This window comes from Dasypus novemcinctus, chromosome 4 (assembly GCF_030445035.2).
Source record: "Dasypus novemcinctus isolate mDasNov1 chromosome 4, mDasNov1.1.hap2, whole genome shotgun sequence".
Taxonomy (NCBI): Eukaryota; Metazoa; Chordata; class Mammalia; order Cingulata; family Dasypodidae; genus Dasypus; species Dasypus novemcinctus.
Genome location: NC_080676.1, coordinates 97800850 through 97826475, shown reverse-complemented (window position 1 = coordinate 97826475; position 25626 = coordinate 97800850). Strand labels below are relative to the sequence as shown.

General features: G+C 39.0%; 1 pseudogene; it reads right to left on the bottom strand.

The window, feature by feature from the left end:
• Positions 1 to 4370: 4370 nt before the first annotated feature.
• Positions 4371 to 4922, bottom strand: LOC101427130 (dual specificity protein phosphatase 18-like; annotated as a pseudogene).
• Between the last annotated feature and the right edge of the window lie 20704 nt (positions 4923 to 25626).

Below are 25626 nucleotides of genomic sequence, written 5' to 3'. Positions count from 1 at the left end.
TTTTACATATGCCATTCTTACTGTCTCCTCTTAAAGAGAAGAGAACAAAAGGCCCATCTTTCTTCCTGTTAGGCCAATCACAACTATTATTTCCTCTGGAAGTCTTCACTGAGTTTCTTAGGTAGAGTTGATTACCCCACCTATTTGCCTGATACATTGTATATAAATATCTGTGCACTGTCCTTTATAATATTATATTGATATTATTTGTTTTTAGGTCTATCTTACCTTGAAAAAGTGTAACATAGAGACCTGGGGTCAAATTTCAGCCTTTAGGTAATTTCCTTAAGTTGGAAGTTCATATTTTCATAAGTCAGACAGGAGAGTAATAGTCTCTGTGTAGGGCCATCTCATGATTAAATGGTATAATGCCTAAAGAGACTGACAAATGGTGGACAATATTACTGGTGGCTAGCAATTATTGAGTGCTCACTCAATACCAGGCATTATTCTAAATATATTCTCAATTCTTAGACCAACTCTAGGAGTTTTATCTTCATTTTACAAATGAAGATCTGAAGCAGAAAGAGTTTAAACAATTTGCTTCTGTCATACATATTAAGTCTTGGTGTCAGGATTCAAATCCAAGCAGTCTGATTGAGGAGCACATGCTCAGTCACTAAACTCTCAAGAGTTGGCTGCCCAATAACTGCTTTCCCATCCTTCCTTTCCCTACCCATCTTTTTTCCAATTAGACTGCTTTCTCTCTGAGGACAAGGACTCAGTCTTATTTGTTCTATTTCATCTCTGCATCCCCAGCAGCTGACATAATGACAATCGAGGAAGTCCTAATTACATGTTAGCTAAATTAATGTGTGTGACAGAAGGCACTCTTTAAGAGAAGAGTTTCAGCTGTACTAACTGCAAGCCAGCTCAGTGGGGTCCTAAGCACAAGATGCAATGCAAAAGACCAATGTTTGTCAAGGCATATTTTGAATAGAATTTTTAGAGAAGTGTGATTAGACAGGCAGAGATCAGGGTCAGTCATGATTACAGGCATAACTGATTTCAGAAGTTAATAAGAAACAAGATACATGGCAGACTGAGGTATGGTCAGGAATAGGGGTCAAGGCCACATCAATAGAATATAATGTGATGCTTAGATAAATGAATGAAGTCAAAGCCAGTTTGCAAACTAGGATGGCAATGGAAGAAGCATCAGGATATTAACAGAGACAGCTACTAAGGGTCCTTGTGCTCTTGCTGGACCTTTCACTAAAGACAGATGCTCCTTTCTTTGGTACTCATCATGTTTTCCCTTATCTTCTCCACTCAGAAGAACAGAAAAGAGGAAAGAAGTAAACCGAGGGCTAGGATTTGGGACATGACTGATGTCTTAGATCAGATTCATGAGAAGCAAAGCCTGAAACTGGGATTGCTTTTCAAGTGATCTTATTTTTTCCCCAGAGAATGCTTTCAGTAGAAGGGGAAACAGGGAAGCAATTTAGATCAGGAAAAAAGGGACATTGGAATTGTCCTGCATGATATTGCAATGACAGATACAGGCCATTATATATTTCATCATAACCTGCAAAATTGTGCAGGACAGAGAATAAACTATAATGCAAAATATAGTCCACGGTTAGCAGCAATGCTTCAATATATGTCCATCAATTGTAATAAATGTGCTGCACTAATGAAAGATGTCGCTAATGTAGGAAAGTGTGGGAAGTGGACAGGCTAGAGCATATGGGAATCCCCTATATTTTCTATGTAACTTTTATGTAATCAAAAGTTTCTTTAAAAATAAAAAGATTAATTTTTTTAAAAACTAGTAAGAATGACGTGGTCTCAACTAGAGACTGTCTTCATTATAACCCCACGGGAAAGATTTGAAGAGCAAATAGTACCACAGAACTAGTCCTACATTGAGGCAAGTGGATCATCTGTGGCAGGTAGTCTTGAACTGATGACTGTCTTTATTGGGAAGGTGCGTAGGGAACATAATATCCTGGACTAAGTGGTAACTATCACAGAAAGCAATATTCTAAAGAAGAAGTCAGTTTAGAGCAAAACAACCAATACTCACAGAGGCAGGGGGATGGGTCTGCTTGCCTGGCAAAGGGAACCTGGCATGGTAGGAAAGTGGTATCACTAGCTTATCTACCACATCTTACATGAAAAGAGGCACAGTGATTCCATTTCCTCCTTCTAGACTTGTGGGTTCCCATTTAAAAATATGAGTAGTTTTTTGCTCCATGATTAGATTCTACCTCCTTATCATTTCTTGCATTGCCTTTTAAAAATGTTTATAGCAACTTTATTCATAAAAGTCCAAAAGTGGAAACAACCCAAATGTCTTTCAGTGGATGAATGTAAAGCAAACCGGTCCATCCATAAAATGGAAGGCTGTTTAGCCTTAATAAGCAACAACATGGATGAAGACATTATGCAAGGTGAAAGAAGGCATACTCCTGAGGTCACATTATTCATGGTGACATTTATGTGACATTCTGGAAAAGGTAAATCTGTGGGGATGGAGAACAGATCAGCATTTGCCACAGGTTGGGGTGGGTAAGGATTTGACTCAAAGGGGAAGCATGAGGGAATTTTTGGGGGTGCTGGAATTGTTCTGGGTTCTGATTGTGGTATCATTCATGAAGCTATATATGGATTCAAACCCATAGAACTGTACATCGAAATAAATTTTTATCTTAATTTAGAAACTTTAAAAAGTAAATATATATATTTATCTGTATCTCCATATTTCTTTTAAAAAATTTTGAATGCTTTAAAAGAAATTTCCCATCAGGTTTTCTGCCAGAAAAGCTGCTTAGAAAGAAGATACATGGGGCCCTCCCACACCAGTCCTGGTGTCCTCTGGGACTGTTTTTCCATCTCTAGTAAGAGAAGATTGGTCTTGAGTAGTGATTTTCATTCTCCCTCACCCTAAATTGGGGCCCTGGGTACTCCCTTTGGGGATATGGAGGTAGAAGTAGGTTTGAAGAGAAAAGGAATTGGCCCCCTGCAGGCTGGGCCCAAGCTCTGTGCCACTTTTGTTTGTCTCATGTGCTTTCTGAAAAGTCTGGATCATTCCAGCTGGTCCCAAGGCAGATCCCAGGCACCTGGGAGATTTTGGACAATCCTGGATTCAAGTGCCTACTGGGAAGGCCCACTTGTTTGTACCTTTAATAAGTATCCCTTTGGCTCCTAGGTTTGGCCAGACTGGAGCACTGGCTCCAATGGCCAGTGATTCTAAACAAGACATTTTTGGGGAGCTGGATTTGTGCTCCTAGGATCCCTGGGAACTCTGAAGAGGCTTTTCAATCTAGGCATTTGAGATCAGGTCTGAAAGGGCCTTAAAGCATTTGTTTGTTTCCTTCTGCCCAGGATTTTTTAAAGAGAATTTTGTAGATAATAAAGGGCTGTGCCTTTATGAGGATGAGCATGCTGCTCTGACCAACAGCCCAAAGAGTAGTACTGATAATGAGAGCTGCTATTTACACTGAACATGTACCCCATGCCGGGCACCAGGCTAATAAGTCATTTAAACCTTTCCACTACCCTGGGAGAGAAAGGCTGTCACTGCTATGACAGGTGAGGACACTGAGGCTCCACGAGGCCATCCAGAGAGGGACAGAGGTGGCAAAGCTGGGACAGGTGTGCAGCTCCAGCTTTCTGAGCCAACGCTCCTGAGAGGTACTTGTGAGGTCTGAGGTCAGGCTTGCCCACACAGCACATGCCCCTGAGAAGGCAGCCAAAACTCACCTTCCACCAAAGGCTGGTGGGGGACTGCTGAGGGCATTTTGAGACCTGGCTATCTAGAACAGCATTCCAAACAATTTTTAAAATTTTCATAGAGCGGAATGTTTTCTTTGAAAATGATCTTATGTACAAGTCCAATCTAGAAAACCAGAATTGGGCTATTGTGGCTGAAGCAGCAGGCAGGGGTGGCCTGAAGGCACAGAGTCCCCTCAGCATTGCTGAGGGCTGCTTATTCCTCACAGGACATGTCATGATGCCCTAGGCTCTGGTTTGGGCTTCAAAAGAAAGTGGGATTCTGGCATAGCCACTCCAGGGTGAGTCAGTTTGGGAGAGGGCTTCAGGATTCCAGGCCTTCCACATGCATTAAGCGTCACTGGCAGGGCCATCTGAGCTAGGCATCACCTGCCTCCCCACCCTCCCTGGCCAGACCCCAGCAGCCATGACATTCCACTCCCAGGGTGGGAATTTTTTTCCACCATCTTCCATTTAGCAAGGTTAATCTTTAAAGATAAAGATTGTAGCCCTCCCTTGTTTCTTACCTTTACTAAAAGGCAACATTTGGTTTTCTGCACAAGGAAAAAGTAGAATGTTCAAGTTCAAATCCTGACGTCAGTCGGTGGCAGTTCTACCCCTCAAATCCCGGTGCAGAGGCTGGCAGACACGGCTCACAGTAGAACTATCAAATGGACCTCTTTCTCGTAGACACCAGGGAGCACGTCCATCGGGGAGTTGACCAGGTTCACCGTGCTCTTGCCAAACAGCTGGAACTCGTAGTGGATGAGCTGCTCCCAAAAGTCATTGTTGGGCTGCGTGATGGGCTGGCGCGACTTGGTTCACGTGTGGGCGTCCATCAGGGACACGGCGTGGTACTTCATGAGGTAGGAGAGGCAGAGGGTGACCGGGCGTCACACCGACGGCGCAGTGGAGCAGCGTGCGATCCTGCTCCTGGCCCATGCATGGATGTGGTTGGAGATGTGGGTCAATGAAGTCGTAGAGGCGTGCATTGGGTGCATCGGCCACAGGCACCTGCACGTATCGGATGTACTGGAAGTATGCGTTCACCGCCTCCATAGAGGCGTTGTTGACAGTGATGATGTGGCTGCTGGGCAATGTGAGCTTGTTTTCTGCCACCCCACTGCTGATACACAGACTCTGGGAGAGGCTATGAACAGGGGATGCCGGAACTGAACCAGAAAGGGACACCAGGGTGCTGTCATCAAGGCAGCAGGTCAGTTGTCTGCAAGGAGAGAGGGCTGCATCTTTCTTCTAGGCAAAGTCAGCTCCTGTTGATCGTGCTGTGGGACCTCATGGTGAAGATGGCTGCCACGCTCTGCTAAAGTCTCTGCCTTGGCTCCAGAATCTACCAACACCTGGATCTCAGGTGTGGGCCACAGGCGTAGGGCTTCTCTTTTCCCAGGTCTCCACTTTCAGTCTCTCCTGGCTTCTCTGTCTTTTTGCAGCTGTAGGCAACAGGAGTCTTCTCTCGCATGGCAGAATAAAAAATGGCAGCTTCCTTTATCTCTCTAATATTTTCTTAACAACTTATTTCATAACTTTTGGCCAGGCTCTAATCCTTCCTATCCTGTTCCAAAGCAATAGCAACTGTTGACACAATCTTATTCTAAAATGCAAGAGGCATCTTGAAACCAGTGACTTTAAAGATTATTCACAAGTTTCAGGATAATATATTTTGCAATACATAAATGTCCCTTCATGATCTGGCACCATTATTAACTATTCCAGCTTTATCTTCTACCCCAACCCACCTGGCCCTTTATGTTCCAGCAATACACAACTACCTGTGGCTCTCAAACCGTGGCTTTTCTCTCCTGCATTTGGTCTCAGCCCAGGATTCTCTCTGCCCATCTGTGCTTCTGGCAAGCTCTCCCTCAGATGCCATGTCTCATATTGAAACTTGTCTAATCTGTGTAGCCTGCTTTGACATCCTCAGGCAAACTTGGGGACTTCTTTATCTGTGATCCCAATTTCGTATTCAGTATAGCATTTATCATAGAGTGTTATAAAAATTTTAACATGTCCCCTTTCCCATTATATAGTAAGCATCTTAATGAAAGGGTCTGAGTCTCCTTTAGCTCTTTGGATCAAAAATGCCAAACAGTCTCTGTCACATAGTAAGCTCTCTAAAACATATGTGTTTGAAGAATGAGTCAATAAATGAAGAAACATGATCTGATTCAGAGTCTTCTCCTCGTCACTCATTGCTCTGATTCTGACCATCAGTGCTTTTTTTGTAAGCTTCACATTTTCCCAAACTTATACTTCCCTATTACCTCATTAGATGAATTTTTTTTCTAGCACAGAAAGGGAGTACAATGACATACAACTGAGAAATAGTCTTTAAGCAACTGATGGAGACTGGTACAAAGATTTTCTGAAAACTAAAGGGTGAGATGGTAGGTGTCCGTTTAGTTATACTAAGAGCAATGTTTTCTGTTCTTGTTCCTTATGGAGTCTCCCTTCATGGGGCTCATGAATGCTCATCAGACATTGCTGCACACTGTGAAGTACATAATATGTTTAGGCTGCTAGGGGGCTATAGGTTATCATTCATTATTTGGGAAATTATATTCTAAATACAGCTACCCATACTAAAAAGATGGGAGAAAATACACAAAATCTGTTTGTAGGGGGTAGGGGGGAATTTAACATATTGGACTTCACCCAACCTGAATATTCTTATAAAAAATAGTTTTTCACTTGAGGTTCAAAGGTAACACTCTTTTGTCTTAAATCAGTCTTCAGAAAGGAACAACACAAGCTTTGGGATAATGAAGATCTAGATTTCAGACTCATCTCTATCACTTATGATCTGAGTAAACTTTGGCAACCTCCTATTGTTTTTGAGCCTCAGTTTACTCATTTGCATATCCAGATCATTTTGGGGACTAAATGACAAAACAGGTTTAAAGTGTCAAGTGTCTATTTAGCACAATAAATAGAATATGTGACAAGTATTCAATGAATGTAAGCAATTGTGATTATTAGTGCTTGCATCTTGAAGAGCTTTGAATTATGTCCCAGGGGCCACAACAATGTGTCCTCAGATTATGAAAGTGGTATAAATTCTCAGTATGTGTTATTTTTCTTCCTTCTATCAGTAAGTTTCCTAAGTGATTAAAATGGTAACAATGTGTATTAATTTATACAAAGATAATAAGGAAAAGCAAAAAAAGAAAAACAGCATTCCATTTTACAACCAGTGTCAGGGGTCTAAATAGTGGCATGCTTTAAAGTAGAATGAATCAGTTGAAACTTGGAGCCTGCTATAAGGAAGAAGAAGACAGCATGCCAAGGTTTGTAGTTCTTATGAACATGGAATCTTATGTTAAGTCTTAGAGAATGCCCTTCGGAAATGCAAATATCCCTGATTCCAGAATGATTCATATTTTAATGGCTTCCCTTACTCACTTATTACTTCATTCAGCTAAAAAATAGTAATTGAACAACTATTTTTGGCCAGATACTAATCTAAGAAAGGGATCAAGACCTTTTAACTGAACACTCTATTAATGCATTCAATAAATGGCTGACATAGTCCATGATCAGATACTATATTAGGGGCTAGGAAAACAATAGTTTAAAAAAAAAAAAAAAAAAGAAGACAAGAACCCCAGGGTCTCTGGGATCCTGGATGGCGGGATCTTGCTTGCTTATGGCTGTGGGGAAGCACAGGGGGCAAACTAGCTATACATTGCCATTTCCAACAGCAGCCTCAAACTTCACTTAATTTTGGAAGGAAAAGAGGAAGGAAGCATCTCTGTCCTCAGGGCTCTACCCAGGAAGAGGGCAATTTCCAGGGCAGGGACTGGATCCTTTGTTGGTTCCACAGCTCCATCCCACAATCTACATGGGGGAATGAGTTGCTGGCCTCTGCCCACCAGTGTCCTTCCTGTCATTGTCCTTCACTGTTTTTGGATGAAAGTGAGAAAGGGAGACTGTGGGGACTTGCTCCTTAAGGCAAGGGAGATATTTCCAGCTATGAGAATTCCGTGACTGTGTAAGGGAGGCTCAGCCCTTTCAGGCTAGTGTATCTGGCTCACCTTCATGCTCCAAGCCCCAAAGGCACAACCGTTCTTACCTGAAAGAAGAGGGGAATCTATCTTAAATTTTGTGCAGCTTGCAAAGAAATTGTGTGAGGAACCCACAGAGTGAATTGATGAAGAGTGTAGGCTCTGATGGCAGAATGCCTGGTTTTGGTCCTTACTCCCTCATCTATAGACTGTACAATTTTGGATAAGCTACTTAACCTCTCAACATCTCCACTTTATTGGAACAGTATTAATAATAGAACCTACAAGGGTTAAATGTGATAATGAATGTAAAATACAAAGATATCCTCTTGCATGTAATAAATACCTGATAAACATTACCTATCTTTAATATATATATTAAAAATAATATATAATATATAGTATACTACTTATAATTTTTGAGTAGTTTTTACTGGATAAGTATACTTACTGGGTAGGAATTTCAACAAACAGGCTGTGCATTGCATCCCAAAAGTAAAGATAATGATTATCAAATGTTAACATTATAAAAATATAATGTTGATCTCAATATTTCAGGATACAATAATAAACGTTGCATAAACTATGTAGCTAGTTTAGTAATTATTTTAAAGGTGACGATACCTTTATAAAAAAAATGGGAAAAAAGGTTTGTCCCAGTGAACTTCATGCCATTTGTCTGGATTTCCATAATGTCTATTCTAGCCTGGTTGCTACCAAAGCCTTTCTTTCTAGTTCAGAAATGAGAGTATTCTGAAATCAGGAAGATGGTATACCTTTCTTGATGGACAATCAGATAATTGACTTATTTGTCAGGATTTTACCAATGCACTTTGAATACTACATACTGAAAATTCAGTAATGGAATAAGCACTTTAAATATAAACATTGCTGTGCCCCCTCCCCACATAAATTTATAAATTTATATTTACAAAACATAACACTAAATAAAGCTTACACATCAACCTCCTTCCATATTCCAGCTGTGTTTTATAATATCTTACATCTTTACAAATAACTTTGTTAATAAAAAGTAGTTAAGCATTTATTTTCTCCATTTTTTATCACATGACCCTATGAGATGGATAGGCCAGATCTTACTATCCCCATTTTATAGATGAGAAAGCTAAGGTTAAGTCACTTTTCTAAAGTTAATAAAACCAGTGGATTACTTCTTCATAAATGGAATCCTTATATCAGGCCATTATTCTTTGTATTCTACTCCATCTTTTTTCATTTCACATTGTATTTTATCTTTTGATATTAAGACCAGTATTTAGCATTGGCAATATTAATCTGATAGAGATCCCAAACATTAGTTGATTGAAAACAAAAATAACCCTGATCACAATTGTATTTAATGTCAATCAATAATATCTTAGTTAAAATCCCAAAGTACAGAAAGAATGTTTGAAAATTATCCCTAATTAGCCAGTTTTATTCAATGTAACATGTATCCAGAAAATGTCTCTTCCAAAGTTCTCATATTTTTAAGTATCTGTGCATCTTTCTACACAGAATGAACTAAAAAACACTGTTTCTCTGATATTTAGTCAAGAATGTGAACCTTGATCTCATATACAGAATTGAAGTATTCCCTCTTTCTAGCTCACTGATGCCAAGCAGGACACAAGTTTCTCTTCATTTTATGTTAAGAAATTGTAGGTTGAAATAGAGGGAAAATATTCATTTTCTCCTTCTCTGATTTTCAGAATAATCATTTAATAAGTTTAGAAGCACAATAGGGGGTAGACATGTATTATTCCATCTACCTGTCAGGCCTCTGGACTTTCTGCATTGTACGACATCTCCCAAAGAGCCATGTGTTTACATATTGGATCTTAGCACCAGTGATGTACATTCTTGGAAGATGCCATACTCTGCTTCTGCCCCTATGATGTAGATGGGATTGGAATAGTTTAAAACAAGAAAACAGTGAGTCCTTGAGCTATATAAGATTTAGGAGACACTAAATACAATAAGCATGAGATTCTGGAGATTTAAGGGTTACTCTCAAAAGAGTAAATTAAAACAAGAGTAAATTTAAATACAGGAATCCCCTGCCTTTATCTTATTTGTTGCTCTTTTCTCCAAATGAATGCCTTTGTGTCCTGCCCAGCTCCTTAAATCACAGTACTTCCCTATGTCCATGTTCTCTCATAATTTATCTTCCTGATAATTTCAAAATCCTTGAAGTGCAGTTTCTCTGCCTTAGGTCAAAAAAACTACCACTATGGAGTATATAAAGACCACCCAGAGTATTTCAGCAGATCCTCCCAACAATGAACTGATGTTGATAACTGCCAATCCCAATTTGCCTGGCTTCGGGGAATCACCGTAGTAAAAAAGCGCTGGCACATATTTCTAATTTCCCCAGTGAACTTCCCCTCCATGCTGCCCAATCAAAGGACTAGATAATATCAAGATGTGAAAGAAGACATGCTGTTCCAGAATTTACATTTTGCTTTCTTCTTGATTCAAGAGCAAATTTGTGAACATGGGGTATTGTGTCGCATGAGCAAACGAATTAGATTAACAAAGAATTAAGAACACAATATTATATTCACAGACTACTTTCATGTAGACTGAATTGTGTATAACTATTCTAATGTGACTGAATTGCGAAGATTCAAGCACTGAGGCTAAATCTGTATAATCCTTTTTGTTCTTGTTGAAGCAATTACTACTTTGTATGTTTGAGCATTGTCTTTTCTTGACTTACTTGATCCAAATTCATTCAAAATCAATGGGATTTTCCAGTCATAGAAAGATACTTTGGCATTTTAAGTGATTTTTTTTTAGCAAAAGTGTAGAGTCAAGCAGCATAGTAAACTAAGTTTACAACAGGTTAACCATAGATATTTCTACTGGAGAATAATTGAATAAAAATGAATCAATGTTTTTAATATGTTACACTAGAGTCATATCAACTTCATGATTATTCCATTCAACTGAAGAGAAATTAATTTGTAAAATAACAGTTTACTGAAAAAGCAAACCTAATAGTGCCAGTCAATTTTTTTCCTGAGCTTCATTACCAGCTTAACTTTTTTAGATATTTCTCTTCTAACTCTGTTAAACTGAGCTATTTTACTCTTCGGTTGTAAAACCAGATCTGTTCCAGTTTTTAAGCCAACTTAATGTTATATGAAGATGAATGTAATCAGTGTCCTTTGCCTACATTACCACCAATTCCATTTCTTCCCACATTATCATTAATACATATACAATAGGAGATCTTGGAATCAGTTCATCATCATCAGTAATTAATCCAGAATGTAATGCTCCCACTTGATTCCGGGATTTCTACATTATACTCAAAGATGCAACTCAATTCCACGGGGGCTCCTGAGTTATTCAAACGGACTATCATTCTGGTGCCTGTTCTGAATGCTTGTTCTAGAGATTCATCTAGCTTCCAAACTCTCCTACAGCTGGAATTCTTCCTTTGTTTTGCCAATTATTCTTCTGCTTACATGAAATCCTATCCCTGATTTCCAGCCCATGTTCAGTGTATTGATGCACTGAACAACCCACCCACAGGCTTTGGCCCTTACTCTCTGAACTTTTCCCAATTATTGGGACTGCTCAAAGAAAAAGGGAGATGTACAATTTAGAACAAGATATTAACCTCTAGAAGTCTTAAGCATCTCATCTAAAATACATGTTTATTCTTGCTCTAACAGTCTAAGATTGTGAGTTTTTTAATATATCCTCATATCTTAGTATTATGGAAATAAATTTACAAATCCACAGTACTAAAGGTTTTAAGCTGAAAGTCACTCAGAAGGCTTTTTGTATTGCATTGATATTAATTATCTTGAATTCCAAAAATATTGTAAATATGTTGACCACAATTAGAATGTAAACAAATTGAGTAAAACATATCTTCGTAAGAAGTGATAACCAGCCACTTGTTAGAGGGTATGCTATGGACTGGCTGGATGCTAGGCAGAGATGCACTTCCTATAAAAATCCAGTGCAGATACTGCTTCCGTAAGTATCAAGTAGAGGCAGGCTGACACCTAGTTGCTCTGACTCCTTGCTCCAATACCCCCATGCTATGATGCAAGATTTGATGCCCTCACTGACACACTGCAGCACTTTCAGCTATTGGCTTTGGTGCCTCCACTCAAGTTACATGGGACCTCATTAAAGTCTCATTAAAGGATGGACTTTAGAGAATCTGGTATCCCACCATTAAATGTGATGCATGTCTTCAACCTGGTTCTTGCCTGTTAGTTGTATTAGTAGCTTGAGATTAAGCAAGCAAATAAATTGTATTGAGCATTCAAACTATTAGTAGTGTTGAATCTGCTTTAAATACTAAATTTACTTTAAATTTCAATCTGCTCTCAGTTTTGAAAGGGCAGTTGGTCATGAGTTGGACACAGATGCTATTAGAGCATCTACCAGTATAAAGAAGAATCTTATGAAAAGCCATAGGAGACAGAAGTCTTATCTAGATATATTTTCACTGCCTGTTGGAATTTTGTATGGTCTTATTTTAATCAGCATTTATGTTAGCAAAAATTCCTGAGCAAAGGGCAGAGACTACTCGAAATGTGGAATAATATTTTTTAAACCACTAAAAAGGGAAAACTATATGTTAAAAATTGAAGATCCTTGGAGCCAATAGAAGATACCTCACAAGACAAAAGTTTAGGATTAGAGACACTCTGCGTGTTGACTTGATCACCTGAGTTATATCTTATAGCTGAGAGCACTAAGGATGAAATACCTTCTTTATTACTCCAAGTAATAGGCAACATAAGCAAAGATAGAAAAAGAGAAAATTTCACAAGGAGGACAGTATCTAAAAGACAATCACAAATTTGTCCAATTTGCTCCAAATGATAACTCAGATCCTTTGTCAGATGATGTCTATCTGCATGATTCATACATCCTGGATAGATGGGTACACAAACCCATGACTAGATAAAACTACTAAGAACATCAAGGATGGTGCTCCTATTGCTCTAAAAGAGCAAAGGGCATTTTTACCAGATAAGAAATCATAAAATTAAAGCAAAATTTCTCACAAAATGGAGAAACAACTGAAACACAGTGGTTATTAGATCTATCGTCCAAAGGAGGACATAATTTACCATTAACAGACAATGGATTAATAAAATTAGGAAGCATATCTATTGATGCTATATTGAACCAAATACTTAGAAATGTTGGAGAAAAACATTCAGAAATAAAAAGATCACTGCTTGATTGGATATCTAGGCCCAGGAAATTAAGATAGCCCTTATCAAATTTAACAGCAGTAAAAACAGAGACTTGGTCCTTTGCTAAGGTTGCCACTAGTACCTTAAGGAAGATGGGGCTATTGCCTATGATATATGATGGTCATACTAAAAGTCTGTTGGCAAATTAAGAAGATTATGAGATCAATATCAACTCATGAGACAACAGCTCTAGGCAATTACTTGATACACTTAGAACTGCTGAATAATTAAGGTGGGATAAAAATTATGTACTCAGGGCATGATTCATATTTGGAAAACCAATGAGATCACCCCTTTAATCCAGAGTGGAAAAAATGGAGAAACAAAATGGGATACAAAATTTTCAACAATAGGAATGGGAGATTTAGGCAGATAAGAACACCATTTAGAAACAATGGCAACATTAGATCAAGGCAGAATTTGAAACCTCTTATAACCCCTTACATATCTAATGCAGTGAGGAGTGAAATGTAAAGTAATCCAAGAAAAAGAAAGAAGACACATAAAGACTTTATCTCGCTAGAGGGACTTGGCAGTCTCTGTCTCCTGGCCAAGTCAGAGGCAATCACTCATGTGTAAGGATGGCCATTCCTAGGGATAATTGTAAATATGAACAATATTTAATGTGTACATAAACTAGATTTCAAATTACAATGACTAAAAGCCTAATTAACAAAGATGAGAGAAAATAAAAAGGGCACTGAAGGTCTGAAGGGTGTTAGTATAGAAAATATATTGGGAATGGACATTATGGCATCACGTGTGTATAAAAGTAAGGAATATACAACAGTTACATTAGTCAAGTCTAAATGGACTCCTGTAGTGTTAATAGATTTAAAGGTAGATGTAAATAGAGTAATTAATACCCCATCATATAATTTGAAAAGAGTTTTCCATTATATTACTAAAAAGAAAAAATTACTTTTGGAAGAAGTCATAATAATCACTATCATCTTACCTTATAGTAATTCTATTATTAAAATATTAGATTCTTATAGATTCACTATAGATTTCAGAAAGCTCAATAAGGCTACTTTTAAACAGGAAAGAAGAGTGCTACCAGATATTAATATACTAATTACTGAAACTATTATAGGAAAAGGTACATGGTATAGAGTCATAGACCTTGATATGTTCTTTTCAATATCTATTGCTAGTCAAAGTCAACTGATGGCAGCTTTCTCATAGGAAGGAAGGCTACATATGTTCACTAGATTACTTCAGGATATATTAATAGCACACAGGCTGTTAACACAAGATTTGAAATACATTTTCCAACATATATTCATGCCAGGATACTATCTTATCCTACATTGATGACATCATTATAATTGGAAGACACAAGAGAACAGGAGAACACTAAATTCAAATAATTTCCTTTCTAACAGAAAGAGGCTGGACTACAAATCCTAACAAGGTACAAAGACCAGATATACATAAAATTTTTAGGAAGACACTGGTCCTCAGAAGGATGAGATATACTACATTCAATCATAAACAGATTACAACAGTTATAACCACCCAGCACAATGGAAAAGGCACAAAGATTAATAGGTTTTTGGCTATTGGAAGCAACATATACCCCATATAGGCATATATGAAACAACAAAGAAAAATAAAACATATACCTGGGAGAAAAATAAAATTAGCATTACAACAAAAAAATTGCAATTATAACTTGTCAGACATTAGTATCAATAACACCAGACTCTAAATTTAGACTAGAATGTATATTTACACAAGGCGTTTCCATATGTTCACTATGGATCAAGGCACAAAAAGATTCTAAATTGTATCCAGTAGGTTTCTGGACTAAATTACCCATGATCATCAAATGCAATGAATGTACCACACTAATGAAAGAAGTTGTTGATGTGGGAGGAGTAGGGGGTATGGGAAGTGGGGTATATGGGAACCTCATATTTTTAATGTGACATTTTGTGTGATCTATTTATCTTTAAAATAAATAAATAAAATGGTGAAAAAAAATATCCATGAGTTGAGGAAAGATATTCTCATTAGAAAAGAACACTTGGGGAAGTGGATGTTGCTCAACTGATAGAGTGTCTGCCTACCATATAGGAGGTCCAGGGTTTGAACACAGGACTTCCTGGCCCATGTGGTGAGCTGGCCCATGTACAGTGCTGCCATGCGCAAGGAGTGCCATGCCACAAAGGGGTGTCTTCGCATAGGGGTGCCCTATGCACAAGGAGTGTGCCCCATAAGGAGAGATGCCCCACATGAAAAGCATAGCCCACCCAGGAGTGGCACTGCACACACGGAGAACTGACTCAGCAAGATGATGCAACAAAAAAAGGCACAGATTCCCATGCCGCCTGATGAGAATGCAAGTGGACACAGAAGAACACACAGTGAATGGACACAAGAGAGCAGACAATGGAGGGGTGGGGCAAGGGGAGAGATATAAATAAAATAACTCTTTAAAAAAAAAGCAAAAGAAAAGAATGCTTGAACACTGTATGAACCACTACAGCATACAGAGCCATTAATGGAAAACAAAGCATATTGCTAAGAATCTCACAACCCCTCCTGGCATGGGCTAAGAAACACCAAATAAACACAAAGTAATGTGCCAGATCAATAGGTTCTCATTTGAAAATGGTATATTTCTGACCAGGGTATTTAGATGGAAAGTTAACCTTCTGCATTAATGGAGGAAATCTCAGAATTGCCAACTGAGAGCTTGCTGGAGTATCTGTCAGATGAACTGATCCAAGCACAAGCAGTTGAGCAGTGGGGATCACTTGGGTCTGAGGCATTTGAAAATGCATGATTTACAGATCATGGAGCCACAATGACTCCACCACAAGCATGCCTTGAGACCCAAAGATGCAAAAACCCTAACACGTGGGGGGACAGGGCATTTAGCACAATACGCAGAATTAGTGGCAATCTGGTTGACAATTGAGCAAATGCTTAAAGAAAATAAAAAAGAAAAGAATATACGTACTAGCACATTAATGGACAGTAGTTAATGGAGTAGTAATATGGTCTGAATCATGGAGTCTTAATAATTGGCAAATTAATAACCATGACATTTGAGGCAAAGAAATTTAGGATAAAATATCTAATTTAAAAATAGATATTATGATCACATATGTATTAGGACATCAAAAGAACAAGTCTAAGATAAGAAAACATAATACTGCTGGGTATAAACCCAGCAGAACTGAAAACAAGGACACAAACCGATATATGTACACCAATGTTCATAGCAGCATTGTTCACTATCGCCAAAAGTTGGAATCAACCCAAATGCCCATCAACAGATGAGTGGATCAATAAAATGTGGTATATACACACAATGGAATACTACTCGGCTGTAAGAACAAATACACTACAAACACACGTGATAACATGGATGAATCTTGAGAACCTTATGTTGAGTGAAGCAACCCAGGCATTGAAGGACAAATACTACATGAACTAAATCATATGAAATAAGAAAGCTGCCTCAGAGAGCTAGAGACTGAACGATAGGCTTACAGGAAATTGGGGGGTGGAGGAAGGATGTGAGCCGACGTCTGCAGGGGTGGAATTTATGATGAGCTGGCAGTAAGTATGAACACAAAGAAGAGATAAAATGGGGGCAAGGGGTTGCCTTTGGGTGGGGCTTTGCGGGTTTGAGGGGGGCTGGGGATGGGCGGATGGGTAATATTGCCCAAAAAGTGGGGGGAGGGAGGGGTAGCATACGAACATAGGAGAGTGTCAGGTATTGGTTGAGAGTAAAATGCTGAGAAAATCGTATCAAAATATAATTAAGAGGGTTACCTGTTTAGGATGCTCGGAGGGGATGGTCTGATGCAGGACGGGCTCCTGGGGAATGTCTGAATGCTCATTTTGCCAGAGTGGGTGGTACCATTGGGTAGAGACCCAAGTAGTGAGAGTGGGGGTGGACCCACATCCTGGGGAGGGCTAATGCCATCAAATAGAGGGAATTGTATCTCTCGAGAGAAAGGGTGGTTCTCAGGGCATTGGGGCAGTTGAGCAAGTTAGGCCCTGAACACTGTTGCAAGTATCTCTGGACGTGGCTCCTCGGGAAACGGAGGTTGGCTGTCACTGTGGGCACCAAGGGGATGGGAAAATGGATGTTAAATGTGTGGAACCAAGGTAAATGTGGGTAAGAGAGGAGTTTCACGAGAGTACACAAGGATGGATATAAAACATGTAATATTACACCATAAACATATAGGGGACGACAGACTGATAATGTAAACCATAATGTAAAACATAGGATAACTAAAAATTTAGAAAACTGTGTGTCCTAAAGTATGGACCACAATGTAAGCACAGATGTCACCTTGTTTGAAAGCTATTGTCTCAGAGTCTGTACATCACTTTAAGTAAATATGATGTGAATAGGTTGTAAGAGTATTGCTGTGGAAGGGAAAAGGCTTTGTGGTGGATGTGTGGGAGTGCTGTATATTGTATATATGAATTGCTGTGGTCTAGGGCTCTTGTGAAGAGAAGTTCAATAATTAGAGGAAAAAAAAAAAGAAAAAGATAGGACGTAGAATTTTTCCAAGTCAACATGTATTCTATATCTAACCTTTAAACCCATCGCTATATGCCATTTTGCTAGTAAGGGAACCTGACATTACATTGGGCTTCACTTTTCAGAAAGTTTTGGATCACAGAGTGGTTCAACAATGGCAGCAGAGGAATACTGGTATGGGATGTTATGGACTGGCGATATATGGTTGACAGGGAGTTATACAGGGCATATGTCCAGGGGGCATGGAAATGTTTGGATATACTCATAGAAGAAACAATTAAAAACAACAGCTGGGGGGGTATACTGTACTGGGTTACTGGCCAGGGGGGGCTCTGTCGTGGTCCCTAGGGAGCAGCAGCAGTCCCCCAGGTGCAGCGGCAAGGACCGGGAAGGAATGAGGGTCCAACAGTGAGCCCCGATACTAATGACTATACTTGTGAGCCTATATGCCTGAAATAAGAACAAGGCCTAGAGCAGCACTGTGCCTGGGAATTTCCTCCTGACAGCCTTCATGTTACTCAAATGTGGCCAGTCTCAAAGCCAAACTCAGCATGTAAATGCAATGCCTTCCCCCCAGCATGGGACATGACACCCAGGGATGAGCCTCCCTGGCACCGAGGGATCACTATCAACTACCAACTAATGAAGCAACTGGAAAATGACCTTGAATTGAAGGTTTGATGTGGATCAGCAGAATATCCCTGTCTACATATAATAACATGACTTTAAAATGCTGTTTGACCTAATGTAAGGGGGAAATGGAAAGGAGAAATGAGTTTATATGGCTACGAGTCTCTAAAAAAGAGTCTGGAGGCTGTCAGAAGGATTGCCCTTATGCACAACTGAACAGAGTCTAATGAGACAGATAAAGTAGATACAATCCCCAGGTATTGGTTCCTTTGAGGGCTGAAGAGACCCACGGGTTCTATGGTCATGGCAGATGGGGTTCACTGCCATATCAGGTGGCCCTTCTTTGGAGCTGGTGTTTCTGCGTGATGAAACTGGACTCAGATGGGATCTCTTTTCATAAGACTTTCATGCTACTTTACTGGAATTGTAGTTGGTGTTGGGGTTTAAGATATATTTAGGGGATTTGAATCTCTGGACTGACAATATGATAGCCAGGCCCTGAGCCTCAACAGACTCCAGCTCCTACAATCGGATTTATTGGATTCACCTCACTCAGCTAAGATGGAGTTGAAGAAGGACAACCACCACACCAGGGAGCCTAGAGTGCCTACAACTGAAAGCAGGAGGATTGCATCCAGTATTCATGTGGAATCTGAGCCTCCTCTTGACATAGAGGTGCAACGGACACAACCAATCCAAGGTCCACAGAGAAAAGGTGGCATTGGAGTGGGAAAAGTGGACATGGTGGCTGATGGGTATGGGGAATGGCAGGAAGAGATGAGAGGTAGAGGCACCTTTGGGACTTGGAGTTGCCCTGGATGGTGCTTCAGGGGCAATCACCGGACATTGTAAATCCTCCCAGGGCTCACTGGATGGAATGGGGAAGAGTATGGGCTATGATGTGGACCATTGACCATGAGGTGCAGAAATGCCCAGAGATGAGCTTACCAAATGCAATGGATGTGTCATGATGATGGGAGTGAGGGTTGCTGGGGGGGGAGTGGTGGGGTGGGAGTGGTGGGGTTGAATGGGACCTCATATATTTTTTTTAATGTAATATTTTTACAAAATCAATTAAAAAAAAAGGAAAAAAAAAACAAAAAAAAAAGAAAACATAATAATGCAATGGACAGGTTAACTAGGATTGTAAAAGGACATAGGGAAACTATATCTAAGGTAATAATTAAGAAAAAGGAGAATGGAAATGACAGAAAGATGAAATAACATCATGAAGAAAAGTATATGAATGAGCGTATGAAAAGAGAGGACACCAAGGAATACAATTAAATAGAATCAAAGGAATAATTTTTCCACATACACACATTGCAAGGGACATGTTTTTCCAAATATGAAAACTATAAAATAAATTAAAGCATTGAAACATAAAAAACATTATATCTGACAAAAAAAAATGATACAGCATTTTAAATGGTATGAATTGTTATATAAGTACAATGCCACTAACAGAAAATAAAGCTTACTCTTGTAATATAATAGATTCACTGTGAAGAATTGGAATGCCTTTTCCATGTAAAACTAATGATCAGAAATCAACAGTTAAATGTCTTGAAACATGGACAGCATGTTATGGAAATCCTCTAAACACAGAATGAGATAAAGGTAATCATTTTACAGGAAAAGAAGTGCAAAAATGTTTAGAGAACAAAGGAATGTGATGAAATTTTTATTTAGCATACAACCTCACAACTATAGGAACCATAGAGAGATACAATGTATTTTTAAAGAAAAATTAAGAATATTAACTAATAATGCGGAACAGAAAGTTTGGTCTAAACAAGTTGGGAAGGCACTAAGGTCATAAATTACAGGGAGAGGTTGAAATTGCCTAACCCTATAAACATGATGAGAGCAAAACCTACTGAAATAAAAATATTAGGTAATACAGAAAAAATAAACTAAAAAGGAATAGGGGAGGGACAACCAGCAAGATGGTGGCAGAGTAATGTGCCCCTAGACTCAGCTCCTGCTACAGTACAGTTAGTAATCACGTAGAGCTATTTTAAGGGGCCTCCAGGAAACCAGAAGCGTATCCTACAACATCCTTGAAAGAATGGAAGCAGAAGACTGCTCAACTGCAGAGAAGATTCATAAGTAGAGTGCTCCATGCCCTGGAGGCCAGTGCCCAGACTCCAATGGGGGAAGAAGAGATGGTTGGTCACCAACCTCAGCTACTGATTGGTAAATTTAGCAGGCAAAAGTATAATCCTAAGAAAAGGTAAAGTTTGAATCTGTCCAAGTCAGAAAGAGGCCAGTAACTGCCATCTTACTCTGTGCCTAGCACAAGGGGAAGTAGGGTAGACTGAAAATCACAGTACTGGTAGGGATCAGCTTCTTTCCATCCAGATCAGATTTCAGCTTTAGCTTAAGCCCCAGCCCCACCTCCAGCAGGAAGGAAGGTGCAAGGACCAGCAAGAGCCTCTCCAGGAAAATACAGTCCTCAAGGAGATCATCCTACTTTGGCAGCACAAGGCACATCAGGAGTTTTTCTGAGGCTGGAGTTGGAAACTCCATTTCCCAAAGACAGGGGAGAAAGAGATGGTTGGCCACTGAACTTCAGCTATACTGATTAGTAAAATCAGCTAAAGTTTGAACCCATACAATTCAGAAAGAGGCTGATAGTCGCCATTTTTACTTACCCACAGCATGAGGGGAAGCCAAACTGACTGAAAATCACAGTGACAGTAGAGGCCAGTTTCTTTCACCCAGATCAGCCTGCAGTCCTAGCCTAGGCTTCAGCCCCACCTCTAGCAGGGAAGAAGCCAGTGGACCCTGCACCAGCCTATCCAGATAACTGCAGGTACATTTGACTGGCACAGACTGAATAATTGGAAGTCTACTGGGCAACTGTGGTCCTCTTGGACCTGCCCTGCATAGATTGCTACCCACACCTGCAGCTCCTACCCCATGCAGGGGAGAAAGGGGCATGAAAACTTCATCAGTCTCTCTGGGTAACTACAATCTAGGCCCGTATGACTTGAATTATTCCACACAGCAATGGCTCTGTCCCTACCCCCAGCAAAGGAGAAAGTTGGGAGAAGTTTCATTGGTCCCTGGTGCAATGAGGGCAGCTTGAGTTTCCACAGCTTATAGTACCAATTACATCCTTGGTACCTACTATACAAACAGCAAGGGAGAAAGAGTAAGAAACCCTAAACTAAAGAGAAAAACTGCACCCAGCGTAAATACTCTAGTAAGTCAGATGCCAAAGTACCAACAAAAAATTAATACAATCCACACTAAGAAATAGGAAGATATGCCAAGTTAAAGGAGCAGTATAAGCCTCCAGATGATATAAAGGAGTTGAGGCAACTAATCATAGATGTTCAAACAAATCTCCTTAATAAATTCAATGTGATGGCTAAAAAGATTAAGGATATTAAGAAGACATTATATGAGCACAGAGAATAATTTGAGCATACATAGAAAAATACCAGATCTTATGGGAATGAAAGGTACAATAAATGAAATAAAAAATACACTGGAATCATATAATAGTGGATTTGAGAAGGGGAAGAAAGAATTGGTAAGCCTGAAGAAATGACCTCTGACAGTGAACATACAAAAAAAAAAAAAAAAGATGAAGAAAAGAATGGAAAAATTTGAACAAGGTCTCAGGGAACTGAATGACAGAAGTGTGCAAACATACATGGCATGGGTATCTCAGAAGGAGAAGAGAAGGGCAAAGGGGCAGAAGGAATATTTAAAGAAATAATGTTAGAAAATTTCCCAACCCTATTTTTTTTAATTTTTATTTATTTATCTCCCCTCCCCCTCCCACCCCAGTCATCTGTTCTCTGTGTCTATTTGTTGTGTGTTCTTGACCACTTCTGTTGTTGTCAGTGGCACAGGAATCTGTGTTTCTTTTTGTTGCATCATCTTGCTGCATCAGCTCTGTGTGTGTGTGGTGCCATTCCTGGGCAGGCTGAACTTTCTTTCACACTGGGTGGCTCTCCTTACAGGGCGCACTCCTTGCACATGGGGCTCCCCTGCGCAGGGATACCCCTGTGTGGTGCAGCACTCCTTGTGCACATCAGCACTGCTCATGGGCCAGCTGCACACGGGTCAGGGAGGCCCGGGGTTTGAACCGCAGACCTCCGATGTGGTAGACAGACACCCTAACCACTGGGTGAAGTCCGCTTCCCTCCCAACCCTATTGAAGGACATAGATATCCATGTCCAAGAAGCACACCACACTCCCATCTGGAAAATCTGAATAGACCAACTCTGAGGCACATACTAATCAGAATTTCAAGAGAGAGAGAATTCTGAGAACATCAAGAGAAAAGCAATGCATAACACATAAGGACTACCTAATAAGATTAAGTGCTGATTCCCCACCAGAAGCCATGGAGGCAAGAAGACAATGGTATGATATATTTAAGATATTGCAAGGGAAAAACTTCCAGCCAAGAATCTTTTATCAGTTAAGATTGTCTTTCAAAAATGAAGGTGAGTTTAGAATATCACAGATAAGCAGAAACTGGGAAAGTTTGTAACCAAGAAATTGGCTTTGTAGGCAATACTAATGGGTATGCTTTAGCCTGATGAGAAAAGACAGGAGAGAGACATCTAAAAGAGAGTATAGAAATGAAGATTATATCAATAAAAGTAACTAAAAGTGCCAAAAGAATGGTGAAAATAAATATGAAAGATAAAACCCAAACATTCAGGAATAATCTTAACCAATGTGGTAAAGCACTTGTATTCAGAAAACTACAACGTATCATTAAAAGAAATTTGAAAAGTCCTAAATAATTGGGAAAAAATTCTATGCTCACAGATTGGAAGACTAAATATCATTAAAATGTCAATTTGACTCAAACTGATGTACAAATTCAATGCAATCCTGATAAAAATTCCACCAACATTTTTTTAAATAAATGGAAAACATGATCATCAAATTTATTTGGAAGGATAAGGGGTTCTGAACAGCCAGACACATCGTAAAAAGGAAAAAGCAAAGTTGAAGGACTCTCATTTCTGGATTTTAAATCATATTACCTAGCTACAGTGGCAAAACAGTGTGGTGCTGGCATAAAGGCAGACACATAGACCAATGGAAACAAATTGATGGTACAGAAACAGACTCTCACATGTATGGCCAAGTGATTTTTTACTAGTCTGTTAAATCCACACAGCTCAGGCAGAACAGTCTATTCAACAAATGGTGTTGAGAGAACTGGATCTCCATAGCAAAAAGAAGGAAAAAGGACTCCTATCTCACACCCCATAGAAAAGTTAACTCAAAATGAATCAAAAACCTAAATATAAAAGAACCATAAAGCTTCTAGAATAAAATGTAGGAAAATATCTTCAAGCCTTGGTGGTAGGAAGTGGATTCTTAAAGGAGATAAGAGGAATAAAGAGATGGATTACTGATGCTTAATGCATGTAGAGCTCTTAATTAGCTTTACTGTAAAAATGCAGCTATGTACAGAGTTGTGTACATTATAGTGAGTAACAGCTGGCTTATAACTGGGGATGTGCCTGAAAATGGTAGTCTAGAGATGTAAATGCCAATTGAAAGAAAGCTGGAGAATAATCTAGGGACTGAAAAGCACAGCAAACTCAGAGATAGATGAGAATTGTGGTTGATGGTACAAATGCATGAGTGTCCTTTGTGAGCTAGAGCAAATGTACATCACTTGCTGTGTGGTGGGAATGTGGAGAAGCTTGGGAAAAATACAACTGGAGTGACCTATGGACTGTTGTTAATAGTAATAATGTAATATTCTTGTATCTATGCCAAAGATGTACTGTGTTGATAATGGAAGAATATGGAAAATGTGTGTCAAATGTATGCTAAGGACCTGGTAATAATCAGATGATATTATCTCCTAATCTATAATAAATGTTCCACCATGATGTGGTGTGTTAATAGAGGAATGTTGCTTGGAAATTCTGTACGTCTGCATGATTGTTTTGTAACTTTACAACTTTTGTCATAAAAATATATTTTAAAAATAATAATAGGGTAGGTTGGGGGGAAAATTCACCAAATACAATATAAAGACTATAATTAGTAGTAAGATTTTGACAATATTCTTTCATAATTTGTAACAAATGTCTCACAACAATGCAAGGTGTTGATGAAGGGTTGATATATGGGATACTTGTATGACATTATGCATATTTGCTTTGTAAGTTCACAACTTTTACTATATACTTATTGTTTATGTATGTTCATATATAATACTAGGGTGAGTTGGGGAAAATACATTGGTTAGTAGTAATATTTTGAGGATGCTCTTTCATCGTTAATTAAAAATGTTTAATAGCAATGAAAAGTATTGATGGTAGGGTGAAGTATGAGAGTCCTGTATAGTGATATGTATGTTTGTTTTGTACGTTCACAACTATTACTATACACTTACTGTTTATGTATGTTCATGTATGAGTGATACACTTTAATAAATTTTAAAAAAAGGAATGGGGGGAAAATGTTAGAAGCATGTGCAGAACTATGAATATTGGAGAAGTTATAACCTAATGCAAGATTTACTGGCTAATACTCGGGGAAGATTCAGGTTAAACATACTAATATCATGCTTATTTCCTTGTAGATATGTGGCAGGTTACTGATCATGTCAGTCCTGGTTAGACTATTCATATTTTTCATCTGCATCCTTGTAGGAAGTCAAATGTATTACAAGTATTGAGGAGAAACTAGTAGCTATAATTCCACCTGCCCCAACGTTTACAATACTAGTAGACATAATGCCAAACAACTCTACATCTATTGAATCCAAAGTTACACCCACACCCCTTACTAAAACAGCCCCATACCCCAGTAACTTCAGCACTTTTGAAGAGTGGGTTTGAACAGTGGAGTAATGCATCAGCTGTGACAAGAACCTGTAGGACCTTGAATGTGATGACTGGAAATGCCCAGTACCAAATTGGGGCACTGAGGATTTTAATAACTCCACTACTGAAGGTAAAGATACTGACTGTCCTGAACCCTTTCTTATTGTGCTAGGTGCAGTTTTAGGCACTATTTAAGAATTGAGTGAACAACATCCAAATTTGATACTCAATTAGTTTTCTGTAACCATATTTATAGTGAAAGAGCAGGTGCATATTGCACACAATGAACTATTAGTATTCTCCAATCTAGAACCTATGGGCCTGCCAGCAGAGGCAGCCCAATTGCTTCTAAGAAGACAGTTTGTGGTCAGAGTAGCTCCTGTTTAGGGAAACTAGGAATATAATTGCTTTCAAAGACTGTATATCTTGCTATTATTTAGTGTTATGCTTACTGTTTTTGCTAAGTGGTATGGCCAATAATAGTAAGTATGACCGGTAACTCTAGTAATGAAACTACAACCATAGCCTCAACTACTAATGGACCAATTATACAAATTTAAGGAGAATATTTAATTTCTGCCTGGCTATACTAACTAGGAGAAATAAATATCCTTCATACCTCAGGATCTCCATGAGTATTTGAATACAGTAGAATTATTTATTCTCTCACAATTGTGCA